Source organism: Juglans regia, chromosome 9, assembly GCF_001411555.2.
Source record: "Juglans regia cultivar Chandler chromosome 9, Walnut 2.0, whole genome shotgun sequence".
Classification (NCBI taxonomy): Eukaryota; Viridiplantae; Streptophyta; class Magnoliopsida; order Fagales; family Juglandaceae; genus Juglans; species Juglans regia.
In genome coordinates, this window is record NC_049909.1 from 17,305,191 (window position 1) to 17,317,716 (window position 12,526).

The following is a 12,526-nucleotide window of genomic DNA, read 5'->3' on the forward strand; positions in this document are numbered from 1 at the left end:
TCGCGGATCTGGGTCATCCCGCCGCCCACAGTCCAGCATGTACTGCACGTGCCATAGCAGCCTTGTGCACTGCTTTTCCATTTTTATGCAGTGTTTTTTGTAATTTCTTTTGTGTAATGTTATATCTAGGAAAATAAAAATCCAAAAAAAAAAAAAAAATAGTGCCCTCGGACCTTGGTCCGAATTGAGTAGTAGTCCCCCCTCCGCGTTGACGAGGTTTGGTGAACCCTATCCTGCTTAGTCAGGGTAGGGGCTCTATAACCTCTGTCGTAGACAGAGGTGGTTTTCTTCTAAGACCTAGGTCTTTAGAGATTTACCGCCTGTACTAAATTATGTCAGTCACGAAAGTGTACTGGGGAGCTACTAACGATTGTAATTGATTTATTTTCAAGTCAACTTTGTAAGTTCTCTCTTAATGAAGAGTTATAATTAAAAAAAAAAATTAGAGTAAACAGGGAGCTTGCAGAATTCAATGTGCCCCCCCAGCTTCAATATATATTTCTTAAGGGTGAAATATTTCATATAAATGCATGTAGTGCCACTCAAACGAGAGTCAGCTGAGACCATTCTTTAATTTGTTAACATCAAATTCTAAAATAGTCTAACTCGTTTCATAAATTTTTCGAGCCAATTATCAAATAAATAGATTCCACTTGGTCCATAAAATATTAACTAGATTTAACCATATTATCAAACTCAATAAAAATCCATATTCCATCATAACAAACTTTTGGGTTCGTGGCCTATTCAAAATTACACGTTAAATTTCAAATGGGCTTCCCATAAATATTAATCTCAATAAATTAATAGTTTTGTGGGTTTGGGCCTGGCCCCGGGTGTTACATCCTCCCCTTTTAAAGAAATTTCGTCCTCAAAATTTTCTGCAACTAAAACAAAGTCTAAAATACTTATCCCTCACATCTATTACATGCCTATTTTAATCATCGATCATTATGTCAAACATAATATTCCAAGATTCTAACCTTCCAATATTTTCGCCCGGTGCCTTTATTACCTCAAGATCTTCTTGGCAAACACATTCACGCGGATAGCATCGATCGTCATACACTCCAGGGTCCAGTTCAAGTCCATAAATGTAAACATCAACATTGGAATTAAAAGCCTAATAATAATTCACCCCAAATTATTAGCTTGATTTCATATAAACTATTAATTAGAATGCGCCAAATAATATAGTAATCTCATACAAAAAGAGAATAAAATTCTCCAAGTTTCAGGGTCCTTAATCTCACACTCTATTCATGAAAGTATCCAATTTGTGGGCTCTAAGAATTTATTGTTCCTCATAATCATCAAAAATTGAAAATCCATGGGCACCAGATTTAAGTTCTAAATGATCTCATGCCAGCTAATTTCGAAACCATCACGAAGTTTACTTCCGACCCATCATGCCAAGCTTCCATTACACACACTAACAAATTCACCACTACTTCCTCAATCTCATATTTACATCACCACTACGTCTGTTATCCTTTACCTCAGGTCCCAAAAATCTCTCGTTCTAATAATTCTCACAAAGTGTACTCTTGAACCATCATATTATAAAAATAAATCCAAGCTTTTGTTCCGCACTTTAATAACTTTGCCAAAATGTCTAAAACTATGAGTCTAATCTATTTTAGTACCTACCAAGATGACTCTTACCACACTTTTATAATAAACTGACTTCTTGTCTCCCAAATCCATTCTCAACCACTTATACTCTTAAATACTCTCTTTCCTTCTCAACTGCAATCAATAACCTTTAAGTACACATTTATGTCTTATGACCTCATACCACTACCCATGCATCCAAAGCGTACCAACTTGCATAAAACAAATATAACCGTATCAATGGGGTAAAATTTGATGCTAACAAGAGTAATCTAAAAGAGTCCACCCTCAACATCTTTACCATCCTTTTACTTTGGAGTGATCCGAGATCTAAGAAACCCATACACAGTCAAGCTCATGGGGTAGATAAAGTCGAGTTGTCATAATGGAGTGGTTGGAAGCCAAAGATGAGGCCGTGAAATTTGAAATTTTCTCATATGCATCCAATCGGTGTGAGAAAATTGATATAATAAATGAAATCGCATTTAGGCACTAATGGTTTGCTCTGCCGGGTGACTATGGAAGTAATTGATTCGCAGCTAGAATGGGAAGGTCACAATGAAGCAGTTGGATTCAAGGTCAGTCCTTCTATTAAAATCTCATAAATAAAGTTCTAACATCTTGACAAAAACAGCCCCAAAATATTGTTGTTGGAACACTAATTGAGTTGCCAAGAATATTTCATGAAGTTGGACAAAGAGATTGGCTGTTGGCCTAACAAAAATAAATAAATGATGTATATGTTCTTTTTTGTTTTGGTCCTCAAAGTCCAACTCTAAAAAGATTTACGAAATGATTATTTTCCTTCATATCAAACACCAAAAAGGATTTTTTTTTTTTAAAATTTAAGAAAACGACTTAGAAACTTCTAAAAAATGGGCTAAGAACAAAAATAAGTCATACCATACAATACATTTTTGTTAGAACAAAAATGCAACCAACAAGCTATACTCAAATGCCCATCACCTCATTTCTAACTTGCATTTTTTATAGCGGCAACTAATTTAACGCCCCGTACTTGGAGGTCCGGATAGTTAACTCTTGTAATCTAAAATTATCTCACATAACATATTTATATATTCCAAATTTCCCATAAAATGCAAATTCATTTATTCAACCCAAATATATATGTTCATTCACCAGGACACCAAATAATTACCTCAATGGAATAACTTAAATACAACATAATGTCTCATAAATATCCATAACTCAAAGTATCAAAATAACATAAAATCATAAACCTATTAATTAAGACTCTCCAATAAATACTTGTACCCCTTTGACACTTAGTCCTTTATGATCATTAAACCTTACTAACACTTTCTACTCTTGACTTCCAGCTGAGGCATAAAAATTATCTGAAAAAAATATTGTGAAGATAAGGGGTAAGCTATCAAAAACTTAGTAAACAGAGAACATATACTAGTATGTAAATATGAGTATTTTCAGAATTCAGAATGTAGAATCAGAAACATTTGCTTTCAGAATGCAAAATCAAAATATGTTACCAAAAATATCAGAGTGAAACTTTCAAGAAACATTCTTATTCAAAAATCATTTGACTTATCAAAATTTGAGACCTCATCTTCATCATATTTGAGCATCACATTGGAACAGATACCATGTTTAACTCTCGTGGTAGGTTTATAAACCACAATTATAACCCGTGGAATGATTGTATGCCACTATTATCACTCGTGGCTGGGCCATATACCATGTTTAACCCCCGTAGTAGGGTTATAAACCACAATTATAATCTGTGGAAAGGTTGCATGCCACTATTATCACACGTGACTAGGCCGTATGTCACTTTATCACCCGTGACTAGGCCGTATGCCACTATTATTACCCATGGTTGGGTCGTATGCCACTATTATCACCCTTGGCGGGGCCGTATCTAAACAGAACAAAAACATCATAATCAGACTTTAATTAGAATACAGCTTCAGAAAATCATACCAAGGTTTTCAAATGCCACAATATATCAAAACAGAGTACTGAACAAATTCAAATCATTTCACATCTTGGAAAAAAAATTCAGAACATTTTCATATCAGATGCAAAAATTATCAAATTTTCATATTCGCTCGTTTTTCTCAATTCAGAAAACAGAATGCACAACATTAGTTCATGTATACACCAGTCATGAAAAAAATATTATTCTCTTTCATACGCATCTCATGAGTAATGCAAAACTGCAAAACAAATAATTGAGATTATTTTCACATTTCTTTTCAAAAACATATCATGCACATTTTCATAAACCAACCTCAGTTCATTTTCTTTTATGTAAAGTCTAGCATAGAAACTCCGCTTACCTGGACTTCTTTACTTTTCTGAATTTTTTCACAATAGTGCCAAACGAATATCAATCGTCACCTATAAAATACACACGTAATTTAAATATCTAATTAAACACATAATTTGATATTCAAGCCTAAAATACTAAAAATGACCTATTTTCTAGAAAATATCTAAAAACTCGTAATCCTACAATATCATTACTTCACGAATTAATTGATATCCAATTAATTTCCCTGTCTAATTCTAAATTATTACTGTACCCTAAAGTGTAAGGCTAACCCATTTACTCAATTAAAAATAAGCACATGTAAAACTTAATCCCAACTCAACACAAGTCTATTTTAAAAATTAAGCCCCCACACGATACTATAGTAGTGTTTCGTAACAATTACTATCAAACCCAACATCCGACCAAGACCCACTTGAATGAAATAACCCAATCTATCATGACTTACAAATAAAGGGTAGGGATGTAAAAGGAAAACTTGAATATTTGGCTAGAGGCTACATGTGATCTTACAAAAGTTATAGAAAAAGAAGAAAACAAGTTTCAGAGGGCTACCGTGAGGGAGGTAACATGCGAGATACTCACCGAGAGAGATGGAGGGGTGCAACAAGGCAGTGAGTTGATGGAAGTCAACGATGGTAAGCACGATGGCTGGGCACTATGAGAGAGAGAGAGAGAGAGAGAGAGAGAGAGAGAGAGAGAGAGACTATCGAGAGTGATAGAAAGACGGAAATGAGACTGTGGGAGGATCGACATGGGCTTATCGGATCGGCAAGGGGTGACTAGAGGTGGCACGGGCTGCAATTTCTGTGGCTTTTCTTGGTGGTTCCCGCTTGAGGCTGAGCAACAAGTAGTGGTGATGTGGCTCACCATGGAAGAAAACGGGTGCCCTGTTTTTGTTGGAGAAACGTAGTCTTTTCATGGTGGTGCAACTGGGTGGTGTATTGGTCTACAGGGAGGGGTCTCATGGTGGTAGCGTGGTGGTGTAGGGCAAAGGCTTGAGGGCAATTTGAGGTGGCTTCCGTTTGGGGTTGTTGTCTTGTGATATAAAGTCTGAGTGTGGGCTAGGCAATGGACTACTACACGATGGTTTTGAGTGGAGGGAGGGCTCATGGTGTGGAGGAAAGGTGGGCCTAGAAGGTACAACTGAGTGGGCTGTCGGTTGAGTGGTTCCGTGCGTTAAGTTGGACGATGGCTTGGTAGTTGCAATCTTTGCGCAGAGCTGAGTAGCGGCTACCCTTCGGTGGTGGTGGTGCAGGGACGACGACTGGGAGCAGCTTAGCTTTGGAGTGTGGCTTGCAGCAGTAACAAGGGCTTAGGCAGTTTCTCTATGCAGTAGAGAAATACGTGTGTATATATATAGACAGATAGGTGATGGTAAAACCCTAAAGAAAAATGGGAGGAAGAAACGTGCATGGGAGACGTGCTTGGGCGTGGGACTGATCCCTGTGTTCTCACGGGCTTAGGTTTCTTGGACCCATTTCAAAATCTTTGGCCCACGTATCGGACAATGTATGAGTTAAAAAATTGGGCTGGTTAGGCCAGTCCAAAAGTCTCTTTGGTTTGTCTAAAATTTTCTGAATCAAGTATTTAATAAATATTAATGTGTCAACTCAAATTCTAAACTAACCAAATCTCATCTCGTAAATTTTTCAGGCCAATTCCAAAATAAAAAGATCCCACTTGGTCCCTTAAATAATTTTAACCTAATGATCAAGCTCAATACAAATTCATATACTGCTGAAATAAATGTTGGGCCTGTAGCCTACTCTAAAATTGCTCATTAAATCTCAAATGGGCCTTTCATATGTATTAAACCCAAAATAAAATTAAAAAAAAAAAATAGAACCTACGGTTAGCTTGAGCTTGGTACTTGGCTTGGGTGTTACAACTAAAATCATTATCAATCATCGTTATAGTCCATTAGAATCACAACTGAAGTTTTGACTTAGATATAAACTTGTCTACCCAATCCTACTCTCAAACTAAGTTGATCACATTCTACACCAGAAACTTTGTTTGTTATACCTATATCCTTTCCAATAGTTTGTTATACCTATATCCTTAGATCCAATAATACTCATTTGCCCAAAAATCTACATAGTCTATATCCAAGTCTAAAAATAATAGTGCTTACGGCCTGCAGAATTTATAACCTAAGATTCGATCAAACGTAGGTATTAAAATCTACATAATCAATAACCTCAGGCTTCAAAATCACGTATCAAAGTTTTTGGTTTCTATAACCTTTAATCCGATAAACCATAGTCTGCGAAAATCTAAATCCACAAATCTTATAAAAATCATTCTCCTAAAGTTCACTGAATGTATAACCTTAAATATCGAATGAATTATTTCTTAAAATCTACATAGTCCAAATCTCAAACCTTATCGAGATCACTTCTTAAAGTCAGTGGAATCTAAAACAATAAATCTCTTAAATGTCATTTATTAAAGTTTGCAAAATCTACAACCTCAATCGACCAACTCATATACTTAGAGGTGTAAATTTAAACCGGAAAACCGGACTAGTTGGTCCGGCTTTGAACCGATCTGGTCCGGTCCGGAATCGCTTCCTATATTATGAAAACTGGCCGGAACCGGACCGGACCGGTTGGAAAATATATATATATATAAATTAATTTTATATATTATACAAAATATTTATATATATAAGTTATATATATAATATATAATAATATATTAAATTTTTATATATAATATATAATTATATATCATATATGAAATAATTTCATATTATAATTTATAAATTATAACATAAAATGTTAATCTTAAATATGAACATTTGTAATTTGTTTGATCATATGTTATTAATATAATTATATATAAGATAATGTTATTATAATTTATAAAATAAAAGTTTAATCTTAAAAATGAAAATTTAATTGATCATATACTTTAAACATAATATATATATATATATATATTAAATTATTAATAATATTTTATCATAAGAAGTAACATTTTATTATATGTTTTTTATATTTTAAAAAAACTGAAAAACCGGACTGGACAAGAAACCGGTAAAACCGGATGTACCAGTTTAGGAGGGTAACCGGGGCGTAATCAGTTTTAAAAATGAAAAACTGGTACATACCAATTCAGTCCTAGATTTTGTCCAAAACCGGACCGGACCGGACCGGTTACACCCATACATATACTAAAGTCTATATAGTGTCATGATTGTTACTGGGCGTGGAGATGGACCCAAGCGACAAAGGTGCTGCGGCTTGGACCACGACCTTCTGTACGCAGGACTTCTAGGCAACATGTGTAGCTTGGCAGTGCATGGTGGCTGAGCAAAGGAAGGAGGTTGCAACAGTGTGGTCTACTTGGAGTCTGTTGTTTCATGCTATAGGGGGCTGAGGGAAGACTGTGAGTGCAAAGTCATTTGACATGGGTCTTCGTGGTGGGAGAAACCATTGTGTGTGAAGTGTGATCTAAGTGTATGGTTATGTATATATACAAGTTATTGGAAACCATAATGAAAGAAAAAGGGGGAAATCAACGTGCATGGAGTTATGCACGTGTCTAAGGCAGTTCTTTTGGGCTTAGCTTTTGGGTTTTGGGTCCATTTCAAAACATTTGGGCCAACATCTTGGTGGTGTATAAACTTAATAAATGGGTTTGGCCGGTTAAAGCAATCTGAATAATCTCTTTGACTTGTTCGTGTTTTCTTAAACACTAATAGGTCTCGACTCAAATTCTAAAATAGCCCAACTTGTTTCATAAATTTTTAAAGGCAATTACAAAATAAATAGATTCCACTCGGTCCATAAAATATTAATTGGATTTAACAAAATTATCAAACCCAATAAAAATCCGTATTCCATTATAACAAATCTTTGGGTCCGTGACCTATTCAAAATTACTGGTTAAATCTTAAATGGGTATCCCCTAAATATTAATTTTAATAAATTAATAGTTTCATGGGCTTGGGCCTAGGCTCGGGTGTTACACACACAAACAGAAATCTACTAAAAAATAAGAAAAAACACAAACAGAGACAAATAGCAAGATTGAGAGTTAGAGAAATAGAAGGAAATGATGGGTCTGGGAATTGTTATCAGAGACTGTGAATGGGATTTGCAACCTGTTCCGATTACTCCAAGGGAATGTGTTAACTCAGTGTTTCTAGCAGAAAGCAATACCCTTCTAAGAGCTATGGGACTTTGCCAAGACTTGGGTTTCAATCTGGTTGAATTTGAAGGTGATGCTAAGGTAGTTATTGATGCTGTTAAGTCTAATTCAGATGATAATTCATGGTTGGGGAAAGTAAAAGATGATATTTAGCCGATGATGGGAAGATACCCTTCATGGTGGCTTTCTTTTATTCACAGATCTGGCAACAAGGCTGCTCATGTGGCTACTAAATTGGCTATGAGAATAGATTTTGAGAGGGTATGGTTAAATGAGGTGCCTTCAGAGTTTTGGTCTATTGTTTTGAAAGACAAATTATGTATTGGATAATGCTTATGAAATGAAGTAATAAACAGAACCTTTGCATGATTATAGAAATGTACAACTTCAGCCAATACCACACAAAAACGCTAGCACGTACTCGCAAACAAACTCTCACGCACCCGCACCTACACACACGCCACAATACCAAGCACACACATACACACCTAGACACACGCACGTAAAACACTACACACACGAAGCACCCAAATAACTCGCACGCGCACGCATACTTGCATACACACTCACGAACAAGCGGACGTACGTACCTGCACATCCAAACAAACAATCACACACGCACATATGCATTAACATGCACGCACATCTGCATACACCCAAACACACACATGCACACCTGCACATAGGGGTGTACATAAACCAGCCAGACCAATCGTCGTCGACGGAGACCGACCGTTGGATTTAGGACCTGCCGAAATCGGTACAAAACCGATTGGCCGGCGAGAGAAAATTAGCAAAATCGACGTCGGCCGTTCGGTCTCCGATTCAGGCCCGATCTAAATCGAAGAACCGACCGACGTATTCTATATATATTTTATATATATTTCTTGAAACGGCGTCGTTTTGATCTTAACCCTTGGAAAAAAAAATAAACGAAATGATGCTGTTTGGTCATCGTTTTTTGGTAGGGTTATGAATTGTTTGAATCCCTCACCCCTTCTTCCTTCTTCGTCGTGCTCACTCTCCTCCCTCCTCACTCATCTCCCAGACTCCCTCTCCCTCTAATGACCTCAATCCTCTCCCTCTCCCTCTTAGTGCTTCGCTCTCACTCTCAGACTCTCTCCTCTCGCATCACCGACGATTCACACACCCCACAACCCTATCTCCTCTCCCAGTTGGCCAGTTCTCCCATCTCCTCTCTCCCCCGCGTCTGACGCCATGCAATGCCAGTTCCCTTCATCCCGAATCCCCACTGTGAGTTTTCTAATTTTCTTTGTATTTTATGTTTTTGCTGGGTCCAATTTTTTTATTTGTCAATTTCTCCGTTCTTATGCATTTTTTATAAGATTGACAAAATGTCAAAATGAGACTGAGGAGAATTTCTTTGCTTTGCTTTGATGAGCTTTGGAATCTTGGACATTCGAGTCTCTGTTCTTACAGTAAATGAGACTATGGCATTGGATAATGGATATTCAAGTCTCTGTTTTTGCCCTTACTTATAGTAAATGAGCACTGGGCGAGTCTCCCTTTTTGCATAAATCCCATGAAGCATTGTGTGTCATAATTTGTGTGAAATAGTTTGATAAATTATGTGTGATAAATTACATGAAGCATTGATGAAAGATGAGTAAACTAAACTTAGATTAGAGTCTTAGACTTATGATGTTTGCCATATTGCAAAGTAGTTGTTGTGTAATACTAATCACTGTAATGTATTGTCACGTGTATTATTTATGTTTTATTTTATAAATTAGATAGATTCTTCATCGACTCCGATTGATATTAATGCATCAAATCCAACCATTAACTTGGGATATGATTTGAGCGAGACTCTGTCATCAAAATCAGGTAGTGCCCCTACTAGTAGTACTTATCCATTACATAAGAAACAAAAAGAGAATGATTCATCGATTGTTTGGAACCATTTTACGAAGGTGGATGGTTGTCCTATAGATGATCCGAAAACTAAATATAATTATTGTGGCAAGACATACGCTTGCCACTCAAAGAAGAATAAAACTTTAACAATGTAAAACCATTTGCTTTCATGTCCTAAAAATCCTCATAAATGTGGGCCTTTGGATACGTACCAAAAAATATTGACAGATAAGGCAACACCTGAGGAGGGGGTTGGAGAAAGTGATTGTATATTAAGAAGTCTTGTAACCCACAAATATAGTAAAGAGGCTGTGAGATGGGCGATTGCAGAGATGGTAATTATTTATGAGTTGCCATTTAAAGTTGTTGAAGGACAGATATTTAGAAAAGTGTGTTGGTCTCTTGAACCTCTGTTTAAAGTGTCATGTCATGTCACAGTTGCAAGAGATTGCATTAAATTGTATGAATTAGAAAAAGGAAAACTTAAAAAAATGTTCAAAGATGATGACATGAGGATTTCATTGACAATTGATACGTGGACATTTGTACAGAATTTGAATTATATGTGTCTAACAACACACTTCATTGATAAAGATTGGAAATTGAAGAAAAAAATATTAACTTTTGTTTAATCCCTAATCATTGAGTGGATACTATTGGAAGATATGTTGAGTCATGCTTGCTTGATTTGGATATTAATAGAATATTTACTATGACTGTTGATAATGCAAGTTTAAATGATACTGCAATTTCATATTTCAAACAGTTTTTTGCTAAAAATTTGTTGAGAGGTAAGTATATGCACATGAGATGTTGTGCTCATATATTGAATCTTATTATGAATGAGGGTTTGAAGGAGTGCAATGACACTATCACAATTATTAGAAATGCAGTTAGATATGTGCGTTCATCCCCTGCAAGATTAGATAAGTTTAAGAGATGTGCAGAAAAGAAAAAATTGAATGTAAAAAAATGTTGTGTCTTGATGTACAGACACGATGAAACTCAATTTATATGATGTTTGAGGCGGCTGAGAAGTTTGAGAAGGCTTTTAGGTAGATGGGGGGGAGTGAAGATTATAATTACCTTTCTTACTTTGGGTCTAAGCACATGGGGCCTCGGGGAGTGGGAGACAATGTGGATTTTTATTAAGTTTTTTTAAATGTTTTATGATGCCACGAATAGATTTTTATATGTAACAGTCAATACCAGTTTTCTAGATATTTATGATCTCCAAAATGGGTTGATTATGTTGAGTGAGAGTCCTAATAGTTGCTTGAGAAGTATGGCCATAAATATGAGAACAAAATATGATAAGTATTAGGGGTCGTTAGACAGGATGAACTTGTTCATATTAATTACAGTTGTACTTGATCCACAAAACAAGTTAGAACTTCTTACTTTCCACTTGAGTAAAGTTCATGATGAATTTCGTGCTAAGGAGTTAGTGTCGACTGTGGAACAGGTATTGAGAGATTTGTATGTAGAGTATAATACGAAATTCGGTTCCACCACAAGTACCCAAGAGCATGAACCTCTTCCGACATCTAAAACTTGAATAATGGTGATGACAAGCATGAGACCAAATGGTTCTAGGAGTGGTATAAAACATCTTCCGCCATAAGATCTAATATTATCAAAATAGCAGTGGATCGATATTTATCAAATAGATGCAAGGCACTCTCCACATCGTTTGACTTGTTGATTTGGTGGAAAATTATTGAGGCTAACTATCATATTCTCGTGAGGATTGCACAAGACATATTGGCCATGCATGTTTCCATAATTGCGTCCAAGTTAGCAATTAGTACATGAGGTCGCGTGCTTGATCCTTTTTGGAGTTCATTAACTCCGATAACCGTTAAGGTACTTATTTATACTCAAAATTGGTTAAGGAATCTAGAAACAACCATTGATATTCGGGAGGCTATGGATAATGTGGAGAGTTTCATAGTAGAATCAAGTAATATTTTCTTTATTTTCATTGTAATTTAATTTTAGTATTTCTTATAATCTAAATTCACTAACATTTGATGTTTTATTCTTATTATTAATAATTATTAATATTTGTATATAGAGTTGGGCGCACATAATTAAACATGACAACTATTGAAGATCGAAGATTGAAGGCTTGAAGTAACAAATATGAAGATCACTCTCAATTTGTTGTCATTTATTTATGTTATATTTTGTAGTTGCATTTTGCTATGTGTAAGACAATTTTTTTTATTTTTTATTTGTAATATGTATTATGTAATACTAAATATCAAGTGAAGTTATTTTTTTTTAATTATGTAATAAGTAATAAGTAATATAATTAGTAAATAGTAGAAAATTATAAATGACATTACTATTAAAATGAAATCAACTCAAAAAAAGCTCAAAAAGAACTTGGATAATAAATTGAGAAAAAAAAAACCCAAAACAAATGTTGAATGGGCCCAATTGGGCAAGAACAAACCCCCAAAAAATGGCCCAAGAAAAAGCCCAAACCGATCGGTAACCAGCCGTCCCGATTCCGGCCGATTTCACCCCTCAACACCGGTCAGTTTTGGCCAATTT